Here is a 25,881-nt window from a genome sequence, read left to right as displayed (position 1 = left end):
ATTAACAAATAAGATTATAATCATAATGTCCGTTGACAAGTTTGGACGTTATTTACATGACAAGCAGAACAGTAATTTAAAACGATATGAAAAAACTGGGACAGGACTCTTCATAGATACGGATGGAAACTTTAATATTCAGCAAAGGCGCTTAAAAAATGAAGGCTTTCCAAAAGAGAAGGCAGACTTAGTCATTAAAGAATATGTTGACAAGGCTAAGGGCATCGCTAACATCACATCAAATGGAGTTAATTATTAGTATTCCTGATGTGAGGGCTACCGATATTGAGGATCGTTTAGACAAACTTGAGGTTGTTATTTCAAGTATTATCGAAAAAATAAGATATTCTAAGTAACTTGTGTGAAAATGAGTGGATGGGTTAATGAATTACATGCTCCTGAACGAAAACATTTTCTCCGTCGGAGAGTTATTACAAAGGAAATAAATTGCTTATGGCAATATGCGGTCAGCAGTATGATTTAATAAATCTTGAAGCGATACTTCTGCCTTTGTTTCAGAATAAAAAGTTTGCCTGGGTCTACATTTTAATTTTATTTGAGTAAGCGCAGAATACGGTGAATAGATATCGCATCCATTTTTGTATTTTTTTTTATTAGGCTTTGCTTTTATTTATTGAATCTTCTCATTTATGAGACTAACAATAAGTGTGTCAAATCTTACAATACTACCTAACTAGTAAATGGCCCTGAATAATTATGGCTGGGTTGCATGGTCGTTACGTAGTAGGCGGCTTCTTCTGGAAACTCGTATCAAGTCCCTTGCTAAAAGATTTGGATGGGTGGAGAGTTTTTCCTTGTAGGACGCTTTTTGTTTTTCTATTTCGTTCTTAACTGCAGGAATGCCGAGATCCCTGTGGATGTTTTCGTTGCGAATATACCATGGTACCCCAGTGATAGTTCTCAGGATTTTTGATTGGGCGCGCTACATGATGTCTAGATTGGTACTGCACGCGTTCCCCCAGAGCTGGGAGCCATACGTCCATATTGGCTTTAGTGTGGAGTTGTAGAGCAGGACCTTGTAGTCCAGACACAGGGGCGATCGGGAGTTTATGAGCCAGTGGAGGCTGCTGGCTTTTAGTTTTAGATGAAGTTTCTTGCATTCAATATGTCTTCACCATGTCAGGCGTCGGTCCAGGTGAACGCCCAGGTACGTTACCACGTTGACTTCGGGGATCGTGCGTGCTGTTCAGGTAGAGCGGAGGGCATGTTTGTCTGTTGAGGGTAAACGTTATGTGCTTACACTTTTGTTCATTTATTTTAATACGCCAATCAGATAGCCACTTCTCGACTACCTTGAGGTGGTTGGCGAGCTGGGCTGTTGCACGGACTGGGCATCTGGAACGGCTGAGGAAATAGGGTAGGCCCAAGTGCACTTCCTTGTGGGACTCCAGCTTCGATTGAATAGGTGCCGGATGTTGTTGCGTTGCACCTCACTGCGAAGACTCTGTTGTAGAGATACGACTCAAGTAATTTGTGTGTGTATACCGGCAAGAGTGTTTTTATTTTGTGCATGAGGCCGTTGAGCCAGACGCGGTCGAATGCTTGAGAAACGTCGAGAAATATCGCGCTGCAATATTCTCAATGCTCGAAGGCTGTGCGAATTTCTGATGTTATTCTGTTAACTTGCTCGATAGTTCCATGTTTTTCTCTGAAGCCAAATTGATGAGCTGGGATAATGTTGTGAGCTCCCAGATAAGGGATTATGCGCTTTAGTAGGCATTTTTCAAATAACTTGGACAAGCATGATAGAAGACTTATTGGTCGGTAAGATGACGGAATCGTGTGGTCTTTTCCGGGCTTCGGTATCATTATAATTATAGATTTTTTCCATTTTGTTGGGTAATGGCCGAGACTTATGACCCCATTGAAGATTTTACAGATGACCTCAATAGCACAGTTCGGAAGTTCAATTATCATTTTTTGAGTTATTAGGTCATCGCCGGGAGCCTTTTTCGGCTTCAGTTCCCTGATGACCTTCGTTATCTCGTTCGGACGAAATGATGCTGGAGTAGATTCCGTTTCAGTGTGGATTTGCGGTAGTTCAAATGGATTTGCAGCAGGGTTCGGCTGGAAAACGCCCTGGAGATGTGAGGCAAAAGTTTCGGCTCTGTCTTTGTCGCTGCGGGCCCAGCAACCAGATGACTTTCTTATCGGGGTGATGGTTTCAGCCGGTGAGCTTAAATTTGGGTGAGCTCTCCATAAGGGATGCTTTGTGCTGGTTGGCGAGAGTTTTTCAATATATCTTTTTTTTTTTTTTTTTTTTTTTCTTTTTTTGATTTGATTTGATTTTATTTGCCTTCCTAACGCTACAAGTTTAAAACTTATAAATTAGAGCGCTAGTCACAAAGGGTTACAGTACATTCTGTCATAAAGCTTAAACCTAAACAAAATTTGTGCATATGATATTCTTAATCTAACAATTTAAAGTTTATTAATATTATTATTATTTAGTATATTTTGTAGTTCATTTAACTTAATCCTAATCCTATTCCTAAGTCGCTGTAATTTAATTTAATTTATGAGACTTATTTAAACTGTGAGAGTACCTTTTCCTTGAATTGCGTAGCATTGCTAATATTTTTAATGTTGTTGGGTAGCTGATTCCATAATCTAATAGCATTTATAAAAAATTGTCTTTCGGATGTCAGGGATCTGGGCCTTATACAAATTAGATTGTTTAGTCTTCTAGACGCAGTAAATGTTAATTTTTCAAATAGGTATGCTGGTTCTTTCTTATATATTAATTTGTGAAGAAATGTCAATATTCTCATCTTTATCCATCCGCTAAGTTCTACGTCAAAAATTTTATAGGCATAACCCGACACATGTTCCATTCGTGCCAAATTAAATATATATCTTTCGATGCTATTATATACTATTTTTATTTTATTTTGGCTAATCGAGTCACAATTTGAAAAAACTTCCAAACCATAAAATAAACACGGGACTAAACATGTTTTTGCTACTAACATACGAACATTTATAGGCAACCCTTAGTCACAGACAATGCTCTCAGCATTCCAAATACTTTTCCTATTGCCTTTGCAAAGTGATCGTTCCATGTAAGAGTCCTGTTGAATGTAAATCCAAGATTTACGGCCTTTTCGACATACTCTAATGGACTGTTTTTAATGTGAAGAGGTTCGATATTGTCTAGCTTTATTTTTTTCCTGCTTATTACGAGGCACTTAGATTTATTTGGGTTAATGCCTAGTCCATTTTTTATTGCCCATTCATTTACTCGAGCAAGTTCACGGATACATACATCAATACATTCACTTATTCTATTTAAAGGACGACTCACATACATTTGGACATCATCGGCATACAGATGCACATTACATTCTGACAACACAGATGGTAGGTCATTAGCATACAGTGTAAACAACAGTGGACCAAGTACTGAACCTTGGGGGACACCACGAGTGACATTTCCAAATTCCGACGATACATTAGATAGAACAACTGATTGACGACGATTATTTAAGTACGAAGACACAAGCTTAACAGAAGTTTTTGAAAAATGGAACATATTACGTAACTTTGAACATAGAATATTATGGTTTACAGTGTCAAAAGCCTTGCTATAGTCCAGTAAAACTAAAAATGTGACATTGTTATCGTCCATTTGTTTCCTTATGTCGTCAGTAATCTTTAATATAGCTGTAGTACAGCTTCGGCCTTTCCTAAATCCAGACTGATTATTATTTAGCATTTCATTGTCAGTGAGAAATTTATTTATTTGTTTTGCCATTATATTTTCTAATATTTTAGAAAGGTACGGCAGGATCGATATAGGTCTGTAGTCAGTATTTGATTTTGGAATCGGAATAATCTTTGCCGTTTTCCAGCAGTCAGGAAAAGTCGAGGTCGTTAATGCTTTATTTAATATATGAGTTAAATAAGGCAGAATCCTAGGTAACAAAATTTTGATAAATTTCGGATTAATGTCGTCAAGTCCAGTCGCATCACTCTTAATGTCAAGTATAGTCTGTAGAATATCACATTGATTAACAGTCACAAACCTAAACCTATTATCACAGACGATTTCAGGTGCAAGTTGTAAGTATTGATTGTCAAGAACTTCAGGTACTGAGCATTTTATAAATTGTTTATTTAGTTCATTCACATCTATGTCCTGTTCCACCCTCCCTTTGGATTTTCCTATTCCCAAACTTTTTATTGTTTTCCATGTTTCTTGAGTAGAAGATGTTCTTTCAAATTTACGTGAAAAGTAGCTGCTTTTAGCAATGTCAATGAGCTTAGTTACAGATTGTCTCAACAAACTAAATTTCCTATATTCATGTGATGTCCTATACCTCTTCCACTTTTTGAAAGCTTTGTCGCGTTCATTGATCGCATTCCGAATGCCATTATGAAACCATGGTTTCTCCGTTGCACGAATTACTTTTCTACGAACCGGAACGCAGCTGTTATACAAGTTAAGTATATTATCCTGAAAGTACTTTACTTGATCGTCAACTTCTGCGAGTAAATATAGGCCATCCCAATTACAGCAGTTAAAGGTTTCATTTAAATGTTCATAATTTATATTTCTAAAGTCCCTAAAGACTATGGTATTGTCATGATATAGAAGGTCAATTGCGTATGTCAGAAAGATGAGGTCATGTTTCGAAAAAGACGGGACGATTAGCTGGTCATATAAAGCTACTTTGTCAGTATTAGTCACAAAGAACACATCTAGTAATGAGCTGCGAGTGTTGCAAAAATGCGTAGGGGAAGTAGTGTTTACTACATTTAACCCTAGCGACTCCATATTATTTGTAAGATGTGATTCTCTTATTAAATCACTATTAAAGTCACCTGCAAGAATAACATCTGCATATTTTGTTGACAAATCAGCTAGGATACTTGTAATGTTATCATAGTTGGTCCGACAATTAGGCCGATAGGCGCACCCAATCAGCATTTTTGCAGTCTGTTGTAACTTATATTTAATTTCTACAAATAAATATTCCACAGAACTACAAGCAGGATGTTTACATACAAATTTGGACTTCAATTTTTTGTTCACATACATTGCAATCCCTCCACCATGACTTTCACGATCAGAACGATACAAGTTAAAGCCATCACATTCAACTAAGACATCACAAATATTCGGGACAAACCATGTTTCAGATATACATATAACATCTATTTCTGAGTCGATAAAGAGATACCTAAATTCTTCAATTTTTTTAGTCAGGCTTTGAGCATTTATATGACAGATTTTTAGACCAGATCTCTGCTTTCCAAGAATGCGCAGTAACGCGCGGCTATTTTGACTATTTTGATTTATGTTGTCTTCCATGTTATATTAATAAATTTTAAAATTAATAGCATTTTATCAAGAATTATTCTAAATTTAAAGACTCCCACAATAAATATAAGCTTCCTATTACAGCGACTGTTTTTAAATATTACTAAACTTTTTAAATAAAAAATGCATTTTAAACTACGTTTAGGCGCGAAAATAACTATTTTGTAAAGCTCCAACACTTGAAACTTCTAAAGTAAGGGACTCATTACCGAGCCCCATTTCCAACTCCAGATGATCCAGATCGCCAAAGCTCTGCAAGCACCTAGCCTCTGCACCTACTCGTTCCTTCACGAATATCTCCCCTCGCCGAGTGAAAACAGCTGATAAGCGCTTTATCTGTTTGAGATGCATTGCTCGTTTGAATATTTCATATTTCGGTTTCGTCAGCTGCTTGTTTATGTAGATAAACGCTGGCGAGTCTAGGCCTATAAGCTTTAAGCTTAGTTGCGTTTTATTATTTCGCCGGAATGCAGCCACTGCACGTAAGAGCATCGCTTTATCGCTCACGTTGTCCAACTTTATAATTATGATCGGATCAACTATAGAATGTGCGGGTTGTTTTGGTCGCACGCGAAAAATATTTCGTATTTTGGGCGGAGGAGTTAGCTCAAGTGAGAAGCAGAGTGCGTGGAAAAGTGCCCTCAGGTTCTCCCCATCCGTTTGTGGGACTCCATGCCAGCGCAAGTCGCATGCGATTTCTGCCTCTGCCTGCGCATTGCAAGTTGCCACTAGCCTGGCCTCGAGCGCCTCGACGCGTTTATCGCTTTGGGTATCCGCTAACTTCTTCTCCAGCTCCGAGACCCGCTGCTTCAACGCGCCCATCTCTCTCACCTCGTTCTCCAGTTTGGCCACCAGCTGGCATAGCTGGTCGTATTTCTCGGTCATCGGTTGAAGTTTCTTCTCCAGGAAGCCAGTCAAACTCTCCTTTAGGTCAGCGAATTTCAGATCGAATTTTTGCAGCAACTGGGCATCTGAGGGCCGGGATCCGTCCTGGTCGAGCTGAGTCTCCTTCCTGGATCGCTTTGCCATCGAACTCATTGTGTTGTTGTTTTGTGCTTTTTCGGCATCTTGCTTCAGGGCCCGGCTTAGTTTGCGTGTGGCTTCATTTAGACGTTGCTTTGAGCATGGCGATCTATTGGTTTGCCACGCCCGTCGCAGACGCCTCTTTTCTTGGATAAGCTGTTCAATTTGCTGGTTCGTTTTGAATTTGATTTTTTGCTCATCCGTCTGTTGTGGTGTTGAGATTCTGGCTGCAGTCACAAGTACCTCTTCCAGTGCGGAGGTGGAGGAGTCGATGTCGGTTTCAGTATTGAACTGGGGGGCAAGCTCAATGTGGGAACTCACATACTTTTTGTATTTCATCCAATTGGTTCTGTGCGACGTCAGCCTATAGGGGCGATCCGTAGTTTCTGGGCTTTGAAGGAGGGTTATCAGCAGCGGCGAGTGATCTGAATAAAGGTCTGGAAGGGCCTTGGCGTTTATTAGATTTCGTGGGATGTTTTTTGTCACCGCGAAGTCAATTAGATCGGGTATCTTTCTGGGGTCTGCTGGCCAATATGTGGGGCTACCAGGGGAAACGTAGTATTTCTCACATTGATGAGAGCGTTGTACAGTTGTCTTCCCTTGGGGGTCACGAGGCGGGATCCCCAATGCGTATGCCTGGCGTTGCAATCTCCTGCAGCTATAAATCGATCTCCAAGTGAGTTGTAAAAATCCATGAATTGACCTTCAGAGATTGTAAAGCGAGGTGGGCAGTAGACAGCAGCAATGCAAAGGTTGCCGTTACCTGACTGCACTTTTATGGACGTAGCTTGCAGGTAATTTGTTGCAAACCTTTGGTGGAAGTGGTGTTTGATGCGTTCTCTGATAAGGATGCCGGTCCCGCTGTGGGCTTTACCATCTGGATGATCTGTGCGGTGGAAGCTATAACCTCTTATATGGAAGTTGTATCTGCTTGTGAGGTGCGTTTCAACCAGTAGCATGGCGTCGATGTGGTTTTCGTTTAGAAATTGTGTTAGTTCAAGTTTATGCCGTGAGACGCCGCACAGTAGCGCCTCTCGAACAATTAGCGTTGCAAAAATCAAAAAAGTCATGTTCGCAAAAACGATTTTAACCATACTTATTCGACAGGAAATTTAACAAGGATTCAGAATCTGCAATAAAGTCAATTTTAAGATTTCTTTTGTAGAAGTTATGAGCATTTAAAGTTGAACTTTGTTTCGTTTTTTGCATCGTACAAAAAAAAAGTGTAAATTGGTCGACTTTCAGGTAATATTACAAAAAAACCATAAAACCAATGGTCATGGTTTTTACTTTAAATGATAGATACATTCATAAACTATTAAAGAACCTAAAAAAAACGACACTTTGGTTTGGGCTTCTACAGGTAAATCGCTACCTGCCAGGTGTCCATTTTTTTCACCTTTTTCTGTCTAAAGTAGTCTATATCTTTTGACGCCAATGCCGGCCACTGACTACACTATGACTACAAGTTCCGTGGATCTTTCCTGGATCAGAATTAACTTTCATCGGCTGCGTCGAGCTGCGTCTGCGGAAATGCAACGCAAAAAGCCAAAACAACTCAGGGTAAAATATACCAAAATACCGACACAATTTCATACATTTCAAGAAATATACTAACTGTAGCGCGTGGCGGTTACACTTCGAATTAAAAAAAAAAAATATTTTTCAGTTTTCAAATTATTTTCATTTGAGCAAATACATAAAAATAAACATAAAAAATTAAATAAACATTTTTGTTTAAAAATTGTTTTCATTGAAAAAAAATTATTTTTTCACTTTGATACCCTTTAAAAAGGCGTATTTGTAGCCGTGGTACTTTATGCAGTACATATATATATTTTACAACAATTACCTGTCCAATGCCGTTTAAATTATTCGATTACCTTATTTGGTTCAAAAGATATGATTTTTGAAACGCTAAATGAGAAAAGGCGCTACTGTACGCCGTTGGCATTCCACGTGGATATACGTAGATTGGACATTGATTATTTTGACTGTTGTGCTACGAGCAGCTGTATCACCATATTCTGATTCTGGACGAGCGTTTGCATGGTCGTTTTCATAAATGACATGGGTTCCATCATGCTTTGTTGCATGGTCACCATCATGGATTCCATGTTGTTTTGTGGCTGCTCTGGGGCCTGCTGAGCATTTACTGAGTTTGAGGGGAGTGGATTTTGCATACCTGTCCTTAGAGCTTCGGCGTAGGAGATGCCCGTGGGGGCATTTAGCGGACCAAAAGAAGATCTGGCTGCTTTGGCAAAAAACACATCTGGAGTAGTTTTTGAATTAAAATACACATTTTGTGTATTTTGTTGGCGTGTAGCTGTCGCTCTTCGCATGCGACTCTTCAGCTCCTTGTAGACCATACAGCCTCTGTAGTTAGCTGTATGGTTTCCTCCGCAGTTTCCACATTTTTTCGTGTTGGGGTCTTCTTTGTTCGCAGGGCAGTGTGCGGAGTTGTGGAAGTCTCCACAGACTACGCAGACTGACCGAAGGGTGCAGTATGTCCTTGTGTGACCATACTCCTGGCAATTTGTGCATTGCACAGGACCGTTGCGTTTGTGAGGTTCTTCCACGGTGATTCTTCGATGCAGTAGGAACTGCAACTTGTAGATTGGGTGAACTTCATTCTTCTTTAGGGCTTTACTGTCTGGCTCAAGTTCGACTTTGAAAAGAGGTTGCGGCTTTTTGTTTTTGTTGATAATGTTGCTAACATTCTTGGCAAAGAAACCCTTGCCTTTCAGGGCTTCTAGTATCTCGGAGGGGGCGACATCTGGTTCAATTCCTTTCAGCACTACTTGCAGTCCCTTGCTGCTTTTTAGTTGATAGGTGTAAAAGCTCTTTTTTGCTTCCTGCAGGTAATTAGACACAGCTCGAAAGTGTTCTTCTGTTTTGGTTTGAACTTTGGTTTCGCAGATGTTCCCTTTAATAATCGGAACAATATGAAAGTTTCCGTCCCCGACCACCGCAACAATTTTGTTGACCAGGGCGTTTGAACTTTTCTCCCTTATATATATAGGTGGGGGCTTTGGCTGTTTTTGAGTCTCCTGCTCCAGCTCTGCTTCATTATTCTCACCAGCTGCTAGCGGAGAAAATCTGTTGGAGTTGTTTGGGTCGTAGCTTTTGGTGACACGGTTGATCTTAGGTTTGTTACCAACCTTGTTATGGGGGCTAAGCTTACGCTTAATTTGGATGTAGCGATCCATGCCAGTCTGTATGGCCGGAACCGCTTGTTGCTTATCGGAGCTCGCGGTTTTTGTTACCATTGTATTTTGCGCTGCGGCCGTTGGCACCGATTTCGCAATATTGGTCGTTGGTTTAGTAGTTGCTGTTGCTTTTGTTGCGTTTGCAGAAATTGCAGCTCTGCTTGTTGTTGGTGAGTCTTCCATCGAAGCCGGTGGTGGTGGGGTTTGGCATTGGGAGCTCCAAGATGTAGGAACTGGAATAAGTAGGGCGGGAGAGCAAGAGCGCGCTCTCGTGCCGTCGGCGGTCAGTAGAGCCGGGTTGGGCTTGGTAGACGTTTTTTCTGCTTCGATATCGCGAGTTGAGAAATAAGAGAAAACTCCGTTTCTTTGGTTTACAGAGGTTCTACGCTCATTCTTTTGATCGCCGCTCATTATTTTGAGCTTGTTACGCGTGGCACCATATAAATGAACTTTGCAGTTCAAAAACACGTCTCACGCACTAGTGTCCGTATGTCATACGCACTGTAGGGCTTGGCCTAGCTGACAGTACGTAGTTTAGAGTTCCGAATTTACTTTTTCACCATGAAAAAACACTTCGAAAATAAACCCTGCGTAGCGGTCGTCCGTAAGCACGTCTGCATGCTGAGTGTTGGAGGGGGGCGGCTTTAAGCTGAAATGCACTCGAAATAAGAACACGGAGACTTGACGGGGTTTTACGCGACGTGCGTCGATGTTTATTAGTAAAAGGAGTAATTGGTACTAACACAATACAAAGAAATTAGAGCTAGGGAGAGCGGATTGGAAGCTCTTTGGACTGGAAGTCCGGAGGAAGAGGGAGAGAAAAGGAGAGCGTACGGGATCACACTGGCTCCCGAAATTAAACGCCTTTCTGGCGTGAACATTCTCCCCCCCCTTGCGAGGATACGCAGCAAAAGTAACAGCAAGGATTAGCTCTGGAAAGCGTAGGATAACGCTGAGCACTCGTTGGCTTGGAGAAGAGTGTGGTGATCCTGTCCACACGACTGGCATCGGTCTTTACTACGACACGATCCCCCGGAATGGTGGTGGGCCAGGCAGTTGACGCAGTACTTCTTTTCTATGACTGCCTGGAGCCGTTTCTTCGCATCAAGCCGGAGAAAACGGTGACACTTCCGAAGAGGATGGTTCCCTTGGCAGACTCGGCATTGGTAGGATAAAATACCTCGGGAACGTCTGCTCTTGCTGTCGTCGTACGGAACCCAGTAATTGGAATCGGCCGAAGTAGTCACTCGTGTGGAGAACGAGGAAATTCTTTGGATGGGTGCAGGAATTTGTGGTGCGTCATCACGAGGATTCGGAACACTGGATGAAGTGTTGCTTGGATGCAACAATGTGTGATGCCGACCGTAACACGTAAGACAGCTGTGGGCGCTTGTGCAATTACGGAGTGGATGACCGCTTGCAAAGCAATTTAAGCACAACTGCTTTTTCTCAATGTACGAAGTTCGATTTTCTATCGTCCTCTGGAGGAAGCGTGGACATTTACGCACTGGATGGTTCTCTGCAGAACACAAATCGCATCTTTTGGATATGGGAACAATCCGCGTACTAAAGGATTTTAGTACTCGCGGTGCCACGATGGATTTTGTCGGGTTGGACGGACTGAGGCGTATCGTAGGAGGTTGAATAGAATTTATACATTCCAGAGTTCTATGGCGCTCAGTAAGGAAAGAATCTAATTCTAGCCACGTCGGAATTTCGGTTTTATTTGGTAAGGACTGCTCCCATAATGAGAGCGTCAGCTTTGGAAGCTTCGTGGAACACAAATAAACCAATAGACAATCCCAATTATCCGTAGGAAGGCCGGACAGAGTTATGGATGTGAGGCAATTTTGAATTGTATTCTGCAGCTCCTTCAAGGCTGCCGAGGATTCGCGTTCGATGGATTGTATGTTTAGTAATTTCTTCAGTTGGCTGTTCACCAACGCGCGTTTATTTTCGAAACGCTCAGTTAGGTTTCCCCATGCTGAGCGGAAACCGTCATTGGTGAGTGGCGAATTGGAAACTATAGAATGAGCTTCACCACTAGTCTTGGCATTTAAATAGAACAACTTTTCTACAGGGGTCAGCGTAGGATTGTCGATATAGACCGCTGTGAAAAGGTCCCGGAAAGTCGGCCAGCGAAGATAATCGCCCGAGAACACTTCCGTTTCGCACGGAGGAAGCCGACAGCCAGACGAAAAGGAATTTTGGGGCGCAGGAGGTTGGACTGGAGCTGCTTTAGCAGAGATCGTATCGATCTGTTCCATGAACTTGGCAGCACACCGTTCATAAATGGAATAAGTGTCGTCGTATTTTGCCTTAAGAGTAGGCAAGGTGTCTGCAGCGCCCTCTAAACCAACTGAAATTAGCTCGGAACAAGCTTCGTACTCTGTCTCGACCTTGTCCCATAGCGCTCGGACTTGGTCGAGATGGATTTGGCAAGAGTACTTGGATGGAGTGGGTGCTGCTGGATTGCAGACTCTGGAGTCGAAGTGCCTCAGACGGTCACAAGTCAAAGTAAATTTGTTCAAAATAGTAGAAGTCATTTTATATATTTTTTACGACAATTTACTGTAAATATATATTACGAAATAGTAATGTGTCGAAGTTTGATTCGGAATTTAGGAACCAATCGGACTCGTAATAATTATTTTTTAAAAAATAATAATTATCTTTGCGGAAAATTGTATTTTTTTGGAATTTAAAAACGGAAATATGCAATTTAATTTAATAATTCCGGTCAGCAGCGGATAATATACGGTCACACTAGTGCGGATACGGAAGCGCACTTGGATTTTTAACTTAATTCGTTAGTTGGAATTTTAATATAAAATAATTTACAAATTATTTACAAATAATACAAATAATTTACAAATTATTTTATTGATCTGGACTTATGTGATTGACCGGTGCTGTATTTTGGAACCAATACGTGTGTATGTCTATTTGTGCACTTGTCGTATGCAAGTGCAAAATAGCGGAGATAAGGAGAGGCGGAAAAAATTGCCAAATATTGGAGCGTCGACTTGCAGACGATTATGTATGTATGTACATATGTAACTGCAGCTCAGGATAGAGCAAGGGAGCAAATAAACAAATATATGTACGAATTAAATAAATTTGTAATTTTAGTAGCTGCGGACAGTTATTGTTGTAAATTTGTAAATATAAGTTTCGGAGTGAAGTGGACTGTAGTATGTATGTAATGTAAATAAATGCTAGCGGGAACACAGTAAACGAGAAGGAATTAAGAATAATTCGTAATTGGAAAGTTTTACTGTGGCTTAGGCATTTATTTAAACAAACACTTTATGATTTTGGAACCCGTAGATCTTGTATAGAAATTATTTGGATATAATTTCTCGATTTGGGGAAATGTCAATGTTGACAGCGATTGTAGTTTTGTGGAGTGGACTGTATTGAATATGTATGTAAATGTAAATAAATGCTAGCGGGAACACAGTTAACGGAGAGGAATTAAGAACTATTGGAATTAAATTCTCACTGTGGCTATTGCATTTATTTATTTATTTTGGCACAAATGTAGAAAATGAAATTTGGATTTGGAATTGGAACTTATTATGCTGCCGTAGTGTCGGATCAATCGGACTTAGGATTTAGACAAATTATACAGAGAGATTAAGACGAATTGAGCTTCGCAAAACCTAACTGTATGACCGGCAGCAATAATATATTTGAACTTATCTTGTGCGGTGTTAAAGCCACCGGAGCTGCTGGTGGATGAAATCCGCCTCTGATGGACCAAATGTTGGAGGGGGCGGCTTTAAGCTGAAATGCAATCGAAATAAGAACACGGAGACTTGACGGGGTTTTACGCGACGTGCGTCGATGTTTATTAGTAAAAGGAGTAATTGGTACTAACACAATACAAAGAAATTAGAGCTAGGGAGAGCGGATTGGAAGCTCTTTGGACTGGAAGTCCGGAGGAAGAGGGAGAGAAAAGGAGAGCGTACGGGATCACACTGGCTCCCGAAATTAAACGCCTTTCTGGCGTGAACACTGAGAAATGGTTAATGTATTGCCTTTTTGTTAGCCCATTTTCTATTAAAAAGGCTAAGGCCTTATCAAGACTTATTTTTATAACAGCATTCTGCTTAGGTTTCTTTACATTTCCGCTAATATTTTCGTTTCGTAGGCAAAGTGCACTATCCATTTGTTTGGTTTTTTTTTTTTTGCCGAGACTGAAGCAGCACGCAAGAATAATGGCACATTTTCTTTTTCTTTGGCGAATTCAGATGATAATTTTCTTTTCAGTCTTGGTCCTGCCACAGCATACGTCAAGAATTTTCGACCAGGTTTATCATGGGTCACGTCCTTTTCCATTACAACAATTTTTAAATTTGACGCGAGCCAATGTGGATGTTTTGATTTGAAGCGGTCTAGATTTCTGTTGCATTTCGCCAATTTCTGATTTAGAAAACCAAAAATCTGCTTCAGTTTTGGTTTAATCAATCTGCACTGAGCATCGTTTAAAACGATTTCGTTCATATTTTCCATTATAAGGTTATATACTGGAGCTTGTTACCTGTTGTTGTCATTCCATACATCAAGCAACGTGAATGGCAAAACTCAAATGCTACGGCAACATATCAAATTATTGCGAAATGGAACAAAAAGGACCAAAAGAGCTTTATGTTATTGTGTTCAGATAATATTAGTTGTTAAGTTTCAGCTTCCACCTTGCGTTAACCCTCGTCAACTTGTAAGTTTCATTCCATGAAACACACATCTACATTTTTTAGTTCGGACATAAAAACACAGCAACAACACACTGAAATATTGGACAACACAACACATATAACAAAATTTACGAGCTTATAACTTTTTTGACATACCATGACAATTAGATTCCATATAAAACAGTTTTAATTTAATTCACAGTTGTTAAGTTATTAAACTGCAAAGATAAACAACTTTTTCGCGATTTTTCTTTAAGGTGTGACCAGATCTCAATCTTTCGACTTCGTTAAACAAAAAAGTACTAAAAAATAACATTTAAAAATGTTTAAAAATTATATTTGGGGTCCTGAAAGTATTGTTAATCAGTTGAAATAGTTTATTGTTTAATACAAAACAACAAAAAAAATGTAAAAATGCCAAAATTTCTGACTTTTTGCCCATAGTGCGCTGGTCCCGATTGGATAGTAATTCTGTCTTATCCGGGAAATTCTGGTCTTGATCAAGGACTATAGGCAGAGCGGTTAATTTAACCTCTAATCCACATAATTTATACATTACACTCACCACCTTTTCTGTTGCAATTATTCTTGAAAAAGACGCTGAAATATATGAGGAAGAAGAAGAGGACACTAAGCTTCCCTCAAAAGCACCAAATTCCCAAGGCTCAGATGCACAATTTCTATTAGTAAGCCATTCGAAAGTGCCCAATATTAAATTTATTAAAATCGGGGACGAAGACAGTCCGGCAATAGCTGAGAATGAATAACTTATTTTTTACTGATTCTTCACAATTTCACAAAATTTGTTTTGTTTCATAAAATAATCTGAGTAGAGAATTACGGCATGCTATGTATCAGTGATGGCCTTTATGCAAAAATGACTTTCCCGATTTTCTGTTGCAATTTTTCCTGAATTTTCTTTACTGCCTATATAACGAATTCCAAGACCTTTCCAACGAATGCAAAACCGTGGAAATCGGTTCATGCGTCGTGTTCCCTGAATGTTGCAACGCACATTCAGCTGATCCACCATCGACGAAATGAAATATATTTGCAGAAATTGATGCGGTTCCTCTGTTGTTGGCACCAATGAACCATGCAAATGATATATTTGCCCTTGTATCTGTAATTGCAAACAATCATTTGTTGAAGAATCGTGTGATGGTGTAGTCCGTGGAGTATATGTTGTTATTATGTTGCAATTCTTTTTGTTTGTCTAAGTGATTGTAACTTTTACCTTGCAAGTCGGCATGAAGCCGCCTTCTCGAATGATATTAGCTCCAAAGGAAGTCATGCGAAAGCAGTTATTATATTCAAGGATGTGTTGAAGAAAATGGCTGGAATCTGGATCACTTCCATCGAACAATGCTTTCAGTGGCTGTGGTGGTGTAAGTAATGGATCCAGTTTGACTTTTCCACTTGCGCAGCACAATCCAGCAGTTTCTCTTTTAAACTTTAACGCATTGCAATATCGGCATATAGTCGTCATAGGTCCAATATCTAATTTTCTATCATCTCTGTAGTTCGCAGAGGGATCATATTGAAATGCCAAGCGATTGTATGATGCCAATGATCTTCGTGTGCTCACGCTTCGTCTTAATTGGTCATATTCTCTTCTTTCATTTCGTCTTTCCTCGCTTAAGTTCTGTGAATACAGTTTGTGACACTCAGACGCGCACAAAGATATATATAACATATAAAATAAGGATGATAATGGATTAGACAATAGGAAACTATGAATATATGGAATCGATTTGAATTAAATGCGCGCGCGCGCCACGATCAGGCGCAAAGGGTCACACTGGCCCAAATGAGGATCTGGCCACACTCTTAAGGGCAAATTTCTCCGGGCGCGTCGGTCACACTCGGCCGCACCGGAGCCCTATATAAGGCGAGCTCCAGCCCTTGGGAGGCATTCAGTTTTCGGCCAGCGATCGGCCAAGTCCTCTAACAGGAGCTAAGGGGAAGCAAGGAGCAAGGAGTCACCCAAGGAGCGCGGAGTCACCCAAGGAGCACGGTTAAGTAAGGTATATTGGTAAGCGGTAACCCATAGTCGGGACCCCGACCATATCTTACGTCTATAACTTGTGGAAGACCTTAGGGCCTCTCTGTACGTCTCAATATTGGAAGACCTAAGGGCCTCCCTATAAGTCTCTATATATCTCGGTAGACCTTAGGGCCTCCGTGCACGTCTCAAACTTAGAAGACCTGAGGGCCTCTAAAACCATCTCTCTTTTAGAAGACCTTAGGGCCTCTAACAACTTCTAACAACTTCTCTCTCTTAGAAGACCTTAGGGCCTCTACAAACTTAGAAGACCTTAGGGCCTCTACAAACTTAGAAGACCTTAGGGCCTCTACAAACTTAGAAGACCTTAGGGCCTCTACAATCTTCTCATCTTAGAAGACCTTAGGGCCTCTACAAACTTCTCATCTTAGAAGACCTTAGGGCCTCTACACACTTCTCATCTTAGAAGACCTTAGGGCCTCTACCAACTTCTCCATCTTAGAAGACCTTAGGGCCTCTACGAACTTCTAAAAAGTGGAAGACCTTAGGGACTCCACAGATCTGCTCGCTAACTGGAAGATCTCAGGGTCTCCGCTAACAAGTTATTCCACTAACTGGCAGACCTGAGGGCCTCCACCAGTTATTCGCACTCTAGGAGATCTGAGGAGCATCTGCGCATCGGCGTTTCACCGACACTGTCGACCCGAGCGGGTAGGATGTACCTGACCCTGAAGTGCGGCGTTCCAGAGCGACTACCCGCGGCAGCAGACTAAACCCAATCTTTTTAACACTTGTAATGTTGGAGGCAATAAACAGATAATTACAGTTACGGCATATTTCTCGGCGTTCTACTCTCGGACCGGGTCGGCATCTCTTTCAGCAACCACCTCAGACAACAAATAAATTTCTGAGACGAACCCTGGCCATCCTTAAGCCCCGAGGAATGACCTAACCGTCACAAGTTGTTGCTGGATTGCATGCCTTGTGCGGAGACCGATGTTCGCACGTCGTGCTATAGGCATTTTCGACTATAGGCAGAGCGGTTAATTTAACCTCTAATCCACATAATTTACACAGTTCAACTTACCACCCTAAATACAAATGCTGGTTTCCAATTGCACTGATATGAAACGAATAACCTATTTTACTCCAAATGAAACACAATTTCGATTTGTCATAAAATCAACTGAGTAAAGAATTATGACATGCTATGTGTCAGTGTTGGCGCTTTATGCAAACATGATTTTTCCGCTTTCTGTTGCAATTTTTCCTGAATTTTCTTTTCTGCATAAAATCACAAATTCTGAGACCTTTCCAACGAATGCAAAACCGTGGAAATCGGTTCGCGCGTTCTGGAGTTATTTGATCCCCGCAGAAAACTCGACTTATTTTTATATAATAGATAAGTGTGTGGGAACATAAACTTTTAGCAACTTTCTTTAACAACTGTAGGCGACTTTAGCAACTTTGACAAAATTAAACGACTTTAGCAACGACTTTACACTTGTATAGGTATAGGAAAGAGATCTTGAAGTATCTATATTTGTCTCGCTCTAAGGAATAGAGAATAAGAAAATATGTATACCTACTTTTGGTTTCTTCTTCAACTTCAATTCAGTCGCAAATAAAATTCAGCAGCATACACACGGTGTTTCTGATATCTCGCTTAAAATTCTGCCGCTCAATAATAAACAGGTCAAAGCTGATTATCCGGTCGGCTTATCAGACCTGATAAACAGGTCAGAAGTGATTATCAGGTCGGTTTATCAGATCACGTATATATGATCATGATAAATTAATTATTTCTCAGTGCATACCGAACTCCAAGACAGAAATAACCAGTATTGTTCTTTCGATTGAAACATTCTAAAATTTCATCACAATAAACCAAAATATTTCATCACAATGATGATGATGATGAGGATGATCAATTTTACTCCCAACCCGCTATAGATGATGATTCTTCATTCTCATCACCCGATCACCACTTAAATCAATCACCTGAAATATCAAGCCAAGCGTCTCCCCACGCACCAAGTGTATTATCAAGACAATCCTCCCCCAATTCATCTCCATTGATAGCAACTCAACCTCTGTTTGAAGAGAGCCCGAAAAATTTTAATGTTAATGAACTGGCACGAGAACGAATTTTGGATAAGACATGTGGACCATACAAAAATGAAGCTGGTCAATTAATGTGGGCAAATAACTAAATAAATTTAACCAATAATATAATTGAATTTGATGATGGTCAAAACTGGCGACTCACAAGCGGAATATATTCTTTAATATGTCACCATCTCTCAAATAATTATAGTGCAGATGACCTGGAAATATATAGAGAAATATTAATAAAAACAAATGTATACCGAAAAAATTTTCAACCAAATGGACAAGTGAAAGGAACGAGAGCATTGAAATATTCGAAAATTATTAAACCACTTTTTGCTAAGGTTCCCGTCGCCGAATCTACACCCAAAGGGAAAAAAGAAATGTAAGTGGGTCTGGTTTCATGACATTTGAGAGGAATAAGCCTAATTATGTATACTGGGACGATCCAAATGAGTTAGTGGAACGACTTCAGCTCTTAATAGCATCGGAATCAGCAGGCAATCAAAACCACAATAATGAGATTACGTCGATAATGGAGGAACTAAGAGAGGCTAAAATTATATTCTAATTAAGTATATAATTATGAAACATTAACAAATAAGATTATAATCATAATGTCCGTTGACAAGTTTGGACGTTATTTACATGACAAGCAGAACAGTAATTTAAAACGATATGAAAAAACTGGGACAGGACTCTTCATAGATACGGATGGAAACTTTAATATTCAGCAAAGGCGCTTAAAAAATGAAGGCTTTCCAAAAGACAAGGCAGACTTAGTCATTAAAGAATATGTTGACAAGGCTAAGGGCATCGCTAACATCACATCAAAAGGAGTTAATTATTAGTATTCCTGATGTGAGGGCTACCGATATTGACAAACTTGAGGTTGTTATTTCAAGTATTATTGAAAAAATAAGATATTCTAAGTAACTTGTGTGAAAATGAGTGGATGGGTTAATGAATTACATGCTCCTGAACGAAAACATTTTCTCCGTCGGAGAGTTATTACAAAGGAAATAAATTGCTTATGGCAGGCTGACTTGGTGGAAATGCAAAAGTACTCTTCCTCGAATAATGGATATCGCTACCTTCTTACAGTTATTGACACCTTCTCAAAATTGGCCTTTGGCGAAGCACTTAAGTCTAAGACTGCTTCACATGTTTCTGAAGCATTGGAAAAAATTTTCAACTCTGGGCATGGAGTACTTAAGAATCTACAAACAGATGACGGGAAAGAGTTTTTCAACATACAATTTAAGTCGTTGATGAATCGTTATGAAATAAGTTATTTATTTATTTATTTATTTATCGTAGTTATTATTTAGTTACATTATATTATATTTTTTATACCCTATATTATAATTTCAGTCAGAAGTTTGCAACGCAGTGAAGGAGACCTTTCCGACCCTATAAAGTATATATATTCTTGATCAGCATCAACAGCCCAGTCGATCTAGCCATGTTCGTCTGTCCGTCTGTCTGTTTCTACGCAAACTAGTCCCTCAGTTTTAAAGTTATCTTAATGAAACTTTGCATATAGTCTTCTATATACTCTCACTGCTATATATGTCGGAACGGGCCGGATCGGACGACTATATCATATAGCTGCCATACAAATGTTCAATAAACTTTTAGAAAAAAAAATTATAACTGCTGTTTTTCAACATTTTTGCACCATTTTTTAGATATGGCCATTTTATATTATTTCTGAATTTTGGTAAAAATTTTATAAAAATCGGACGACTATATGATATAGCTGCCATAGGAACGATCGAGAAATAAATAGGAAAAAAATTATAGCTTCGTTGTTTTTCAACGTAAGTTTATCTACTCTGAGATATAAGCTTTTTTTATTATTCTAGAATTTTGGTATAAATTTCATAAAAATCGGACAACTATATCATATAGCTACCATAGAAGCGATCGGTAAATTTATAAAATATGTAAAACTGGGAATCTAAAACTGTAACTGTCAAACTGTAAACATAATAAGTATAGGTAAAATGTAATGAAACTCTGTTTTGTGAGCGTTTTCAGCATTTAAATCTATAATATAAACATCGAAACCAATCTGCAAGGGTATACAAACTTCGGCGTGCCGAAGTTAGCTTCCTTTCTTGTTTTTCATTATTTTTATTATATTCCAAGAATATACATTTATTTTAACATAAATTGAAGCAATATGGGAGGTCAAGCTTTTCGATTATCACATATTATGATTTTTGTTGATAAAGTGTAGTTTATCAACTATTTTTATATAGTTATAAATGTCTAGAATATCATACTAAAACGGCAAATCGAAATACGTAATAGTTCAAAAGTTACGAGCCTCTGAGTCGGCCGACTTAAAGGAGCTACAGAGCAAACATAAAACTTTAAACGCGTTTTCTGGAAAACTACGTTTTTCGAGCTGGCGACCGTCCTATCTCAGTCAATTTTTAACGAATCCTAATGTTTTTTAATGCGCGTAATGAAACTCTCCATGGAATAGACTACAATTATATTGATAGCTTATACATTGGATTTTATTAACAAAAAAGTGAAAAACATTTTCAGAAAACCGAAAAAAAAAAAAAAATTTTAAGTCGACGCCATTTTTTTATTTTTTATTTAATTTTTATAATTGTAGTCTATTCCATAACCACATTAATACTAAACAAGAACATCTTTGAATTTTTTGTTTCAGTCGATTTTTACGTCCTGCACGGTCGCCAGAGGGGTACCTTTTGTTTTGCAGAGGCTTACGTCGTCCTTTGAAAAATTGAAAATTTGTGCTAAATCATCTCTAAACTATAAGAAATAAACATGCAAAAAGTTTGAACTTTCTATGTCTTTTCCTTTGTCAAAAAAAAATTACTAAAGATTGCCTATTTTTTGGCCCAACTAACTAGAATGGACCCTTAAATAACATTCTACATTCATTCCGCCATATTGTCCTTTGTTGTTGCTCAAATAATATAAGAAATCAGTTAAATAATCACATTTTTCCGTACACAAGGTTATAGTGTGGCTTGAGGTGCGACACATGCACACATTGAAATATGTTTATTTTTCTTACCTATAAGATATCTGTCCATTTCGCACTCCGGACCACCGCACAGTGGTTGATTCCTTAGGCCAAAAATAAAAAATCGAAATTCTGAAATTGGTCACTTTTTATGTTAAATGTAGTTCTTAACAGAGCAATAAATCGAACTGTATATTAAATCGCGTCCAATCTTAATCAAATAAAATGAATTTTGAAAGTTATGGTATTTAGCATAAAACTGAGTAATTTTTATGTCATAATATGTTGTGTTTTTGTTTTAAATTAAGTGTTTCATCAGTGCACTACCGAGTGGTGTACTTTTTTGTATACATAGATTTAACATAGAGAAATAGTTGTATTGCCCGTCTCACCCCTTAATGAAACCTTTTTATCAGGGACCGTAAATAATGATTATTGTCGCTATTTTTAAATGAATAAATCAATCAGTTCCAATCAACATAGAAAAGCTTGACTAGCACGTTTTTATCTGTACAATTTCGTCAAGAAGATAATTGCTCGCAGCTGCCACCAGCCATCTATTGATAAGATTGCATCTGGACGCTGCCCATCTACCTAAACAAACTCGGGAAACTCGCGATACCCGGGTCACGCAGGTCCGCGCACACATGTGTGGTTACAGGTCATAAACAAGAATCCCGCGATCGGTCACGTTCTTCACACCATTTGCATGCAGACGTCACAGGAATTAGTTATCTAAGTAGTTCCCATGGCTGTATCCAGCTGTTTATGTTTTTATAGGATAAACCCATGTAGCCCAAAAGTAGACCTAAGTAAATACCCTTTGACCCGAAAACATGTATATAAACCCCATGCAGTATCCAATAAAATCAGTATGAAAAGAACTCTTTGCGTATTCACTTCTCCGCAGCCCAATTTGTATTGTACTTATTGCGGCGACCATAGCCACTGGTACTGAACCTGAGGCACGCAACTAAAACCATTTCAGCATTAGGATTTATTCTGAATCCGCACATTTGGTGACCCCCGACTACGAACCGCACTCTGTTCGAAAAGTTGATTTAAAGTTCTTTGAAATCAATTAAAGAAATCACGATAGTGATTATTGGGTCAACATTTGGTGACCCCCGACTTGGAAACGCACTTGTTTTCGAAACTTGATATAAATTAATTTAAATAAACTGCAGAAATCACGATAGTGATTATTGGGTCAACATTTGGTGACCCCCGACTTCGAACCGCATTTTGTTCGACAGTTGATTAAAAAAAAAAAAAAAAAAATTTTTAAGTCAACTGAAGCAATCACGTTAGTGATTAATTGGTCAACAAGGCGACCAATCAGCATTTAAACAGAAGTTCATTTGGCGAACTCTGGTGCTAACTGCTATCAACTTGGCGATAGACAGTCAAAAAAAAAAAAAAAAAAAGAAGCAATAAAGGTCAACAAGGCGACCTGAGAACTCAAAGCACAGATTTGGTCAACTCGGCGAACCAATCTGCACTTTCTACGTGATTACGATACTTTTACTGATATTAATAAACCACGGTGTGAGTCTAGGCACATCAATAACAAAATACCTCTTAAGGTTTATTTAATAAAGTAAAATGGCATCGTCAAATATCACCATGTTATTGGATGAACAGCAGGCGCTGGGCGAGCGCATACAATCTCTAATAAGGAACTTCAAGAAGGATTCCGACAGCAGGAAAACCAAACCTGCATATTATACGGAGCGTTTGGCAAATCTGGAGGGACTCTGGACAAATTTTGCCAGCAGAGATGCCAAAATACGAGCCATTTTAAAAGGAGAATCAAGCAGCCATCATTATTTTATAAATAATTATTTTATCGAAATAAAAAATTTAGTAGTTGAATACCAAAATATATTCAACACTAAGCTCGCAGCATTAAAAACTGAGACAGAGTCAATTGCATCTACGGAAGAGGATCTAGAAATTGAGTCCATGTTTCGCGAGCAAAGGGCGCTGATCGACAGCTTGGAGCGCATCATGAGCAAAGTAACGCTCGACACATGCCAACATTTTGAGGCATTGGAATGAAATTAAAAACATTCATGTCCAAATACACAAAAAATTTCAAAATCCTAAGGAATTGGGATATGACGATTCCCGATATTTAATGGCCGAAGATGCCATTGTGTCCTTCCAAGTGACATTTGGAGGAGTAAGGAAAGCTGCGTCGGTAGCCAGTCCCCCTACGGCGGCTGCATTACCGTTGCCAAAGGTAACAATTCCCAAATTTGATGGAAATTACCTACAATGGCAACAATTTCATGACTTATTCAAGAAAATGATTCATGAATCAACAATACCCACAATTCAAAAAATGTGGTATTTAAAAACTAATTTAATTGGAGAGGCGGAACGTTTAATTCGTCACTTGTCGCTTACAGAAAGCAATTATGCGACAGCCTGGAAAATGTTGCAAGAACGATATAGCAACAAAAGAGTGCTATGCAACACTCTTATCCAAAAATTGTTAGATGTCGCACCCATATCTAATGATGCAAAAGGAATAAAGGCACTGCATGATAATATAAAAGAAACATTATCTGCATTAAATAATATTGCAATTAAAACGGATAATTGGGATCCAATCCTTTTACACTTATTAACAAAGAAATTGGATCGCCAAACACACTTGCTGTATGAGCAGTCAATTCCAGATACAAGGAATTTACAATCAATACAGGAATTTTTGGAATTCTTGGAGCAAAGATTTCTCACGCTGGAGGCAATATCCGGTGAGAAAATCAAAAAGCCGAGCACGTGTGCTGCAGGAGCAGAAGCACAATTTAATTGCTTCTTTTGCAAAAAGCCAAATCATAGCATTTTTAAATGTAATGATTTTTTAAAAAAGACTCCAGCAGAGCGACTTAGCTGGACGCAAAAGAACAAATTATGTGTTAAATGTCTGAGTGCAAATCATACCTCCAAAACATGCACAAGGAGGAATTGCTTTACATGCAACAAAGGACATAATACATACTGCACCTAAAAAAGGTTGCTGACAACCAAGAGACCATTACTGCAGCATCAGTAAATGGCAGACAAGAAAGCTACGTCCTCCTAGCCACGGCAAGAGTCATCGTCGTAGGCAACAATGGACAAATGGCTGAATTCAGAGCACTATTAGACTCTGGATCCCAGATAAATGCAATTTCTGAGAGAGCAATTCAGAAATTGTCATTGAAAACCACGAACTCTATGCTTAAAATAAACGGCATAGGTGGAAAGGCACACACGTCAAGCTCCAGAGTCAATGTAGAGATAAAGTCAAAATATGGAAACTTTGTCTCAAGACTGGAAGCGATGGTAATGCCTCACATTGTTGCTGATCAGCCGACATATCCAATCTCGACGGAAAATTGGAAAATCCCAAACATCACGTTGGCTGACCCTAATTTCGGAAGTCCAGGAGAAATAGACTTGCTGATTGGAGCAGAGCATTATTTTGAAATAATGCTATCAGAAAACCTACACCTTCACAAGGGACTACCGGGACTACAAAATACCAAGCTTGGCTGGATTGTAGCTGGAAAAATATTAAATGAAAAAAGAACATCGTCCGTGTGTGCAGTTCTCACGGAGGCAGAGAAAGTAGATGAGCAACTAGAGAAGTTCTGGGAGCTTGACAATTTTCAACCCGAAAAGAAGTGTTATTCACCGGTTGAAAAGCAATGTGAGGCCCACTTCCTAGAAAATATTCAGCGAGCACAAGACTCAAGATTCATCGTCCAGTTACCATTTCTGGATCATACATCAGCCCTGGGGGAGAGTCGTGACATTGCCACGCGACGATTTCTATCCCTAGAAAAAAGGCTGCAGAGAGATCATATGATCAAAGAGGGCTATATAAACTTCATGAAGGAATATGAAGAGCTTGGACACATGAAAGAAGTTTCTTTGGTAAATTTACCAAGGGCACACTATTTCATCCCACATCATTGTGTGTTGAAACCAGATAGTCACACAACAAAATTACGTGTGGTTTTCGACGCATCAGCAGTGACATCCTCTGGAAAGTCGTTAAATGATTTGTTGCACAAAGGCCCAACAGTGCAAAATTCATTAATGTCGATATTGCTACGCTTTAGAATACACAAATATGTATTCACTGCCGACATTGAGAAAATGTACAGGCAAATTTGGATTAATCCAAAAGATCAACACTATCAAATGATAGTATGGAGAAATAGCCCATCGGAAACTCTAAAATATTCCCGTCTGAAAACGGTGACATATGGCACAAAATCAGCACCATATTTAGCAACGAAGTGCTTAGAACATTTGGCAACTAAACAAATACAGCATTATCCGGTTGGATCTCATGCACTTAAAAATGATTTCTACGTGGATGATTGCATCACTGGAGCAGACACAATGCCCGAAGCCCTGCAGATAAGAACTGAGCTAAACAAAATTTTGCTAAGTTCTGGGTTTAAATTACGGAAATG

At 39.2% G+C, this 25,881-nt stretch overlaps 1 long non-coding RNA gene across 2 annotated transcripts in view; it reads left to right on the top strand.

Moving 5' to 3' along the window:
- The window catches only part of LOC138928932 (uncharacterized), a 274,995-nt gene extending 253,814 nt beyond the window's left edge, over window positions 1-21,181 (top strand). For both annotated transcript variants that reach the window (XR_011445340.1, XR_011445341.1), the window contains exon 3: window positions 21,083-21,181. This is a non-coding gene — a long non-coding RNA (uncharacterized lncRNA). The remainder of the gene's footprint in view (window positions 1-21,082) is intronic.
- Window positions 21,182-25,881: the final 4,700 nt, after the last annotated feature.

The sequence above is a fragment of the Drosophila kikkawai genome, chromosome 3R, assembly GCF_030179895.1.
Source record: "Drosophila kikkawai strain 14028-0561.14 chromosome 3R, DkikHiC1v2, whole genome shotgun sequence".
Classification (NCBI taxonomy): Eukaryota; Metazoa; Arthropoda; class Insecta; order Diptera; family Drosophilidae; genus Drosophila; species Drosophila kikkawai.
Note: the sequence above shows the minus strand (reverse complement) of the source record. Positions and strands in the feature narration are given on the sequence as shown.